An 8,149-nucleotide genomic window follows, 5' to 3' on the forward strand; every position below is an offset into this window, starting at 1 on the left:
TTATGAATCTTGTTTAGCCATTTCTCCCCTAAGAATAGTTTCTTTAAAATATATTTGTCAAAAATATCTTTCTTTAAAATATCCTCAGATAAGCCGGCGCCGTGGCTCAATAGGCTAATCCTCCACCTTGCGGCGCCGGCACACTGGGTTCTAGTCCCGGTTGGGGCGCCGGATTCTGTCCCGGTTGCCCCTCTTCCAGGCCAGCTCTCTGCTATGGCCAGGGAGTGCAGTGGAGGATGGCCCAGGTGCTTGGGCCCTGCACCCCATGGGAGACCAGGAAAAGCACCTGGCTCCTGGCTCCTGCCAGGATCAGCGCGGTGCGCCGGCTGCAGCGGCGGCCATTGGAGGGTGAACCAACGGCAAAGGAAGACCTTTCTCTCTCTGTCTCTCTCTCTCACTGTCCACTCTGCCTGTCAAAAAAAAAAAAAAAATAAAATAAAAAAATAAAATATCCTCAGATAAGATATGACAAAGTTTTATTGATCTTGAGTTTTATTAAAGTGATATCATCTAGTCTTATGCACCTTGTATTTATTCATTCAATTTTTTTCAGTATGTTCATACAAGAATGTATTAAAAACAACCAAGTGTCCACCCACAGGAGAATGACAACTAAGCTATGATATATTCTCCCAAAGAAATATTCTATAGTGGGAAAACTTGCATCTCAGTATAACAATAAAGACCATCAATTACTTACTTTGAAAAACCATAAGTATGCAAATATAGTAAACAATATTTCCTAAGTTCTACATAATAAAAAGTAAATAAAAGTTTACTGAAAAAAGCATTTAGCCTTGTGATTAAGGAACTGGTTAAGATGCCTGTGCCCCATTTTAGAGTTTGTAGGATTTTTCAGCTCTGGTTCCTGACTCCAGGTTCCTGGTAATGCAGACCCTGGCTGCAGGGGGGTGAGGGGAAGAAGGTGGTCGCAGGCAGAAAGAAATGGATCAAGTACTAGGGTCACTTCCATACATATGAGAGACCTGGACTGAGTTTCTGGCTTCTGAATTCATGCTGGTCCAGCCCCAGCTATTGCAGGCATTTGGATAGTGAATCAGTGAATAGCAGTGCTCTCTTTGTCCATCTCTGTGTGTCTCCCAGACCATTGAATAAATAAATAAATAATACAAAAATAAGTTCAGGGCAAGTGCTGTGGTGCAGTGGGTTAAAGCCCTGGCCTCAAGCACCAGCATCCCATATGGGTGCCGGTTCTATTCTTGGCTGCTCCTCTTCTGATCCAGCTCTCTGCTATGGCCTGGGATAGCAGTGGAGGATGGCCCAAGTCCTTGAACCCCTGCACACGCACTGAAGATCAGGAGGAAGCACCTGGCTCCTGGCTTTGGATCGGCGTAGCTCTGGCCATTGTGGCCATCTAGGGGAATGAACCAGCGGATGGAAGACTTCTCTCTCTGTCTACCTCTCTCTGTAACTCTGCTTGTTAAATAAATAAAATAAATTAAAAAAAAAAAAAAAACTAAGATCACTAACGACAGTCTTTCTTCCTAAAACAGATACAACACTTGGTAAAATACGGTTTTCACAATAAAAAAACAGAAAGGGGATTCTTTATTGAGAAAGATTCTGGATGGTTTCCTTGCAAGCTTTTGCTTTTATGTATATCTACGTTCTTCCATATAGAGTTGCTCTACTGCCGAAAGCATGAGCTGCCAGGGCTGTTTGCTTTTATTTTTGTGGAGCTAAAGCCTGAATCAAGAAATATTTCTACTTGTAGCAGGGTCCAGAAAGTAGCCAACCTGCTTACTTTGTTCCATTAAAATAAAATATTACATGACTCAAATCATGGAAGATGTGTTATTTTACTTTCATAAGTGAGGGTGCTGCATTTTGCTATAGTTTTTTTTCAAACAGTAAGAGTGCTCCCATCCACTAAATTAGATTACATACTTGTAGAATTTTATTTTAAGATCTATAAATAGACCCTACTGTTGTAGTTATAGATTAATTATACAGAGTTAAATTTTTAAAAATATTAGTCTATGACTAAGAATTATCTATGAACTAAACTTCTCCCTTCAATACTGTTTAAGGAGTACAGCTTTGATTTTCTAAAATTGCTTTTATTTTTTATTTTATTTCTTTGAAAGGCAGAGAGATAGACAAAAAGAGATCCCACACCTGCTGGTTCACTCCTGTGGGGAGCAACTCGGACTATACTGTTACTGGAATTAAGACTTATTCTATGCATCTGCTCTCCCACAATATGGCGCTGGGAGAGAAGAAAACAGCTTCTACACAGCTGCCTCCAGTTCAGCCAATAAACTGTAGGACTTGCTCCTGATTGGAGGAGAGCAGCGTACTCGGCGTGTGGGCAGCCGAGTTGGGATTGGCGGAGGAGGACTATAAAGGAGGAGAGAGACGGCATGCACCAGGAACATCTAAGGGGAACATCTAAGGGGATCACCTGTGCAGCCCCCGAGAGAGCCGGCCGGCGGTGTGCCGCTCCCCTGCGGAAGTGGGGAATGTGGCCAGGGGGAACCGCCCTTCCACGGAGGTGGAAGGGACAGTAGCCAACCCGGGAAAAACCAGCAGCAAACCCGGGGAGGGCCGAGCAGACGAAAGAACAGCGCAGGGTCCTGTGTTGTTCCTCCACGAAGAGGGGGAGCGACAACTCCCTAAATGGCTGCAACAGTTGAAGCCACCAGCTTAGAATTCTATCCAGGTCTCCTACATGAGTGTCAAAGACCCAAGTACTTGAACCATCATCTGCTGCCTCCCCAAGCATGCATTAGTACAAAGCTGGATTAGAAACAAAGGTGGGCCTTAAATCTTGGCATTCTGATATGGGATGCATGCATATCAAACGGTGTCTTAACTGCTCAGCCAAATTCCCATCTCAACGTTGATTAAGATAAACTTTACCTCAATATCTATCCATTATGAAAGAGTAAATAGCTTTTTGAAATTTTTTGGTGGAATTGATTTATTTTTCCTTTTTTGGTGGGAAGAGAAAGAAGGAATTCTTACTTATGCCACATATTCCACACCTAAGCCATACTTTCATTTTACTAGCATATCATGACATTGTACCATTTTGCATCTATATGCTTTTATGTCTATACATTTCTGCACATATAATCCATACAACAGGGGCTGGCATTGTGGCATAGCAGGTAAAGCCACTGCCTATGATGACAGCATCCCATATGGGCAGCAGTTTGTGTCCTGGCTAATCCACTTCTGATTGAACTCCCTGCTAACTGCCTGGGTAAAACAGCTGAAGATGGCCCACAAGTTTGGGCCCTTACCACCCACATGGGAGTCCCAGATGAAGCTCCTAGTTCCTGGTTTCAGCCTGGCTTAACCCTGGCTACTGCAGCCTTTTGGAGAGTGAACCAGTGGATGGAGGATCTCTGCCTTTGTATTTCTGTCTCTCTCTTGCTCTCTGTAACTCTTTTAAATAAATAAATAAATCTTTTTTTAAAAATCTACACAATTATCATGTATCACATTATAATTACAATTACCATGGTTCACTGAAAAAATATCCCTGCTAGTATAATTAACACTTGTATGACTTACACACTCTGTTAGGTACTCCCCTAAGTGCTTTGTAGTTAAATATTGCAACTTGGCAGGTAGGTAGTCTTATAAGCCTCATTTTTCAGATGAGCAAACTGAAGCCTAGGGATGTTGAGTAGTTTCAATAAAAGGAATACAGTTTGTACATATTAGATGTAGGATCAAATTCCCATTGGATCCTCCCAGCACGATGGAACATCAGGTTAAGCTGCCACTTACAACATGGAAGTGCCATATTAGAGTATCCATTCAAGTCTCAGCTGCTGTGTTTCTAGTCCTGCTACTACACCTGGGAAAATAGCAAATGATGCCCCAAGTACTTGAGTCCCTGCCACCCACCCACGTGGGAGATTCAGATGGAATTTTTGGCTCCTGGCTTTGGTCTGGACTAGTCCTGGCTGTTGTGGGCATTTGGGGATTGAAACAGGGGATGGAAGATACATCTCTCCTGTCTCTCTCTTTGTCATTCTGCCTTTTGAATGAATGAATGAATAAATAAATAAATAGATCACAGAGTCTGGGTTCAGAGACAGTGTCCTTAAATCTCAATCTATGCAACTATTGTTATTACTAAACAGATATATAATATGAAGCCACTTAAAATATCAGTGCTGTGATCTGGTGCTGTGGCATAACAGATAAACTTCCTTTCTCTCTGTCTCTCTCTCTCACTTGTCCACTCTGCCTGTAAAAAAAAATGGCTGGCACCTCAGCTCAATAGGCTAATCCTCCGCCTAGTGGCGCCGGCACACCGGATTCTAGTCCCAGTTGGGGCCCCGGATTCTGTCCTGGTTGCCCCTCTTCCAGGCCATCTCTCTGCTGTGGCTAGGGAGTGCAGTGGAGGATGGCCCAAGTGCTTGGGCCCTGCATCCCATGGGAGACCAAGAGAAGCACCTGGCACCTGCCTTCGGGTCAGCACGGTGCGCCCCCCGCGGCGGCCATTGGAGAGTGAACCAACGGCAAAAGGAAGACCTTTTTCTCTCTGTCTCTCTCTCTCTCTCTCACTGTCCACTCTGCCTGAAAAAAAAAAAAAAAGATAAACTTGCCATCTGCAACACCCCACATCCCATATGAACACTGATTTGAGTCCCAGCTGCTCCACTTGAGATCCAGCTCCCTGATAATCCATCTGAGAAAGCAGCAAATGACAGCCCAAGTTCTTGGGCTCCTGCATCCACACAGGAGACCTGGATGAAGCTCCTGCCTCCTGGCTTGGCTTGGCCTGGCCCAGCCCTGGTCATTGTGGTCATCTGGGCAGTGAATGAGTGGATGGAAGCTCTTTCTCTCTCTGCCTCTGCCTCTCCTGTAACTCTTTCAAATAAATAATAAATAATTTTTTTTTAAATCAATGTTGTTATACTTGCAGCACAATACAAAGAAAATATTTTAAATTTGGTTAATTATTTTGAAAATTAATCTTCAAAGTCCTTTTGTTTTTATTGAGGAGATACATTCTTTTCATTGGCACTACTTATGAGATGTAACATCTTCCACCTAAAGGATCTTTCTGAACTATTTCTAATGTCCTCAACCTGATGTATGCCTGTCATACACTCAAAACATCTTTGAAAACTTCAAGGATTGATGAATGGAGCAATTTGGCAAGCTTAAAGCATGTAAGGGAAGTAGATGTTTCAGACTGAAATTTTGTTCTCAAGGAATAGCTAAATATTTTGGCCTGAATTAATCAGATAAGCAGCTTCTAGCAATCTAATTGATTGAATTTTGACCATAAATCTTGTTATAGTCTATCACTTATGTCTTTGTGCCATAAACTATCAAAGATTATTCCTCTAATTATTTTAATGGAGTCCAAAAATTGAAATTGAAATTGAAATTGAAATTTGAGTTGATATCATTCTGGTAACACGCCATGCTCAAAATTTTATTCAAACATTAAAAGTTTTAGGCCAGGGCCGCGGCTCAATAGGCTAATCCTCCGCTGGGTTCTAGTCTTGGTTGGGGTGCCAGATTCTGTCCCGGTTGCCCCTCTTCCAGTCCAGCTCTCTGCTGTGGCCCCAGAGTGCAGTGGAGGACGGCCCAAGTGCTTGGGCCCTGCACCCCATGGGAGACCAGGATAAGTACTTGGCTCCTGGCTTCAGATCAGCGCAATGCGCCGGCCGGCCATTGGAGGGTGAACCAACGGCAAAAAGGAAGACCTTTCTCTCTGTCTTTCTCTCTCACTGTCCACTCTGCCTGTCAAAAAAAAAAAAAAAAAAGTTTTAGATATTATAACATATTATAATAAAATATGTTGAAATGTACTAAATGACTCTCATTAGAAACTGCCTTGGCTGGCGCTGCGGCTCACTAGGCTAATCCTCCACCTGTGGCACTGGCACACCGGGTTCTAGTCCCAGTCGGGGCACCGGATTCTGTCCCGGTTGCTCCTCTTCCAGTCCAACTCTCTGCTGTGGCCCAGGAGTGCAGTGGAGGATGGTTCAGGTCCTTGGGCCCCTGCACCCACATGGGAGACCAGGAGGAAGCACCTGGCTCCTGGTTTCAGATCGGCGCAGCGCGCCAGCCGAAGCAGCACACTGGCCGTAGGGGCCACTTGGGGGGTGAACCAACGGCAAAAGGAAGACCTTTCTCTCTGTCTCTCTCTCTCTCTCTTTCTGTCTAACTCTGCCTGTAAAAAAAAAAAAAAAAAAAAAAAAAAAAAAAGAAGCTGCCTTAAAAGGTACACAATTTCAAATGGTGAAATGTTTAAAACATTCACCAGTATGTACAAAAACTCCATCAAAATTGATAAAGTTTGTCTAATTATTCAAACATTTTAAAGGAGAAAAAGATAGGATAAGCATTTAAGTTTTCCTATCTTTATCACATGCCATTTACTGCATAGGGGATAATGTATTTGCCTGGCTTGCAAAAGTTAACCTTAGACAAAGAAAGGGGAACTTCACCTGTTCAGTGTTGACTTGTGTGTGTGTATATGTGCATTTGCACTAGCCTGCATATGTATCTACTTCATGGAATTTTATCATTGTGAAAGTCCTTTCCAATTATGTAGTGAAATTTACCTCCATTTCCCACTCAGCCACTGCATGTGGCTAAATTGGAGAATTCTTGCTTTCTTAAAGAGGAATTGAAGTTGTAAAAGGTTGGGAGACACTGAAGTCATCTGTTTGCATAGTTTGCTTCCTGTGGTCATAAAGGTGTCAAGAGTCCTGCCCAGGACCACAGCTCATGGTGCCTTGCAGACAACCTGCCCCACCCCTCGTTCATTGACTGGGAGGAAAAAACTGGTTCCTCTGCCTCTTCTGTGACATATCAGCCTGGTAGCCATTCTCTTCCTTTTCAAGATTCCAGTTTATTGTGCCAGTTGTGGTGTGTGTGTTTGTTTGTTTGTTTGTTTTTTCTGGTGTGAGCTTTGGAGATGGTGCTGGCTCCTTGGAGGAGCCGGTTACACCTCAGGGGCTGAGAAACCCATCCCAGGAAGAGTCTGGTTTGAGTCGATTGACTGAGCCCTACAATTGTCACTATGAACACAGCCTCTGCCATCAAGCAGTACATTTCCACCACCTATGTTCACCAACACAATGCGTCTTAAAACTATATTTGCATCCAAGACAATATAAAAAAGCATTTTTGTAAAAGATAGAGATATATATGACAGAGAAGTCACATTACAACCCCCTCCCCTTCTCTGTATAAAAAACTGGGCCAGTTATACAAAGTTTCTGTTCCTTTGGCTATTATTTAGTGAGCGTCCATGATCCAAAGACACTGCACTGAGCACTGGGTTATAGCACATTGCAGATGTGTGGTACTTTAGGGTGCTTCCAGAATCCCAAGTACTCTCTTAGTTTGAGTTACAAGATAGGCGACATTAGTGTCCTTCTTACCATATCAAATGTAAAAACTGAAGCTCAATATGGTTAATGACACTATCCAAAGTCACAGATGTGGAGGAAAAATTGGGGCTACAAAAGCAGTAATAGTAATATTAAAAAGGAAAGCGGAAACAGGCCAGCATGATTTTCAGAGAAATAGCCTATCAAAAGGTTCTGCTTCATAAAAGCCTCCATTGTAAAGCAACATTAAGCAGCTTGGTCATTCATGGAAGGCATACCAAACTCAATCACTGAGTTAAGTTTCTTTTGAATAATACAGGCCAAGTTCCCATAATAATGTTTTTAAATATAGTAGGTATATTCTTATATCAAGCTTTTTTTTCTCTTCTTGCTTAAACTTAATTGAAAAAACAAGCTTCACTGAAGAATCCTAGGAGTAAATAGAGTATGTAATGAGCAACCATTACACCCGACTTCTTCACTCATGTGGAACCCCTTTAACCCACTAATGAGTTCACCACTTGTGGGATACTAAGGCCTTTTATTCCAACCAGGTTAATCATATTTTATGACCAATCTCTGTGTCTCTTCTACTCACGTGCATTACTCTCGTTACTAAGTATTCATACTTCATGGTACAATTTATTATCTGGTTTTATCTGAAAATCAAGCCTATATGAATATTTTGCTTAATATGCAAAATAAAGTCCCTGCTAACACCATAAACCTACAATAAATTGTAAAAAATATATACAGTTAGGAAGAGAAGATTATTCAACAGGGAGTTCTTAAGCTTTCTCATTCACAAT

General features: G+C 42.4%; 1 long non-coding RNA gene across 1 annotated transcript; it reads right to left on the reverse strand.

Annotated features, from left to right (window-relative positions):
* Positions 1 to 516: 516 nt before the first annotated feature.
* Positions 517 to 6,209, reverse strand: LOC138849049 (uncharacterized). The gene is made up of 2 exons (XR_011387419.1): positions 2,634 to 6,209; positions 517 to 2,153 (listed from the first exon to the last, which is right to left on the reverse strand). It is a non-coding gene; the product is annotated as an uncharacterized lncRNA (long non-coding RNA).
* Between the last annotated feature and the right edge of the window lie 1,940 nt (positions 6,210 to 8,149).

This window comes from Oryctolagus cuniculus, chromosome 3, assembly GCF_964237555.1.
Source record: "Oryctolagus cuniculus chromosome 3, mOryCun1.1, whole genome shotgun sequence".
Taxonomy (NCBI): Eukaryota; Metazoa; Chordata; class Mammalia; order Lagomorpha; family Leporidae; genus Oryctolagus; species Oryctolagus cuniculus.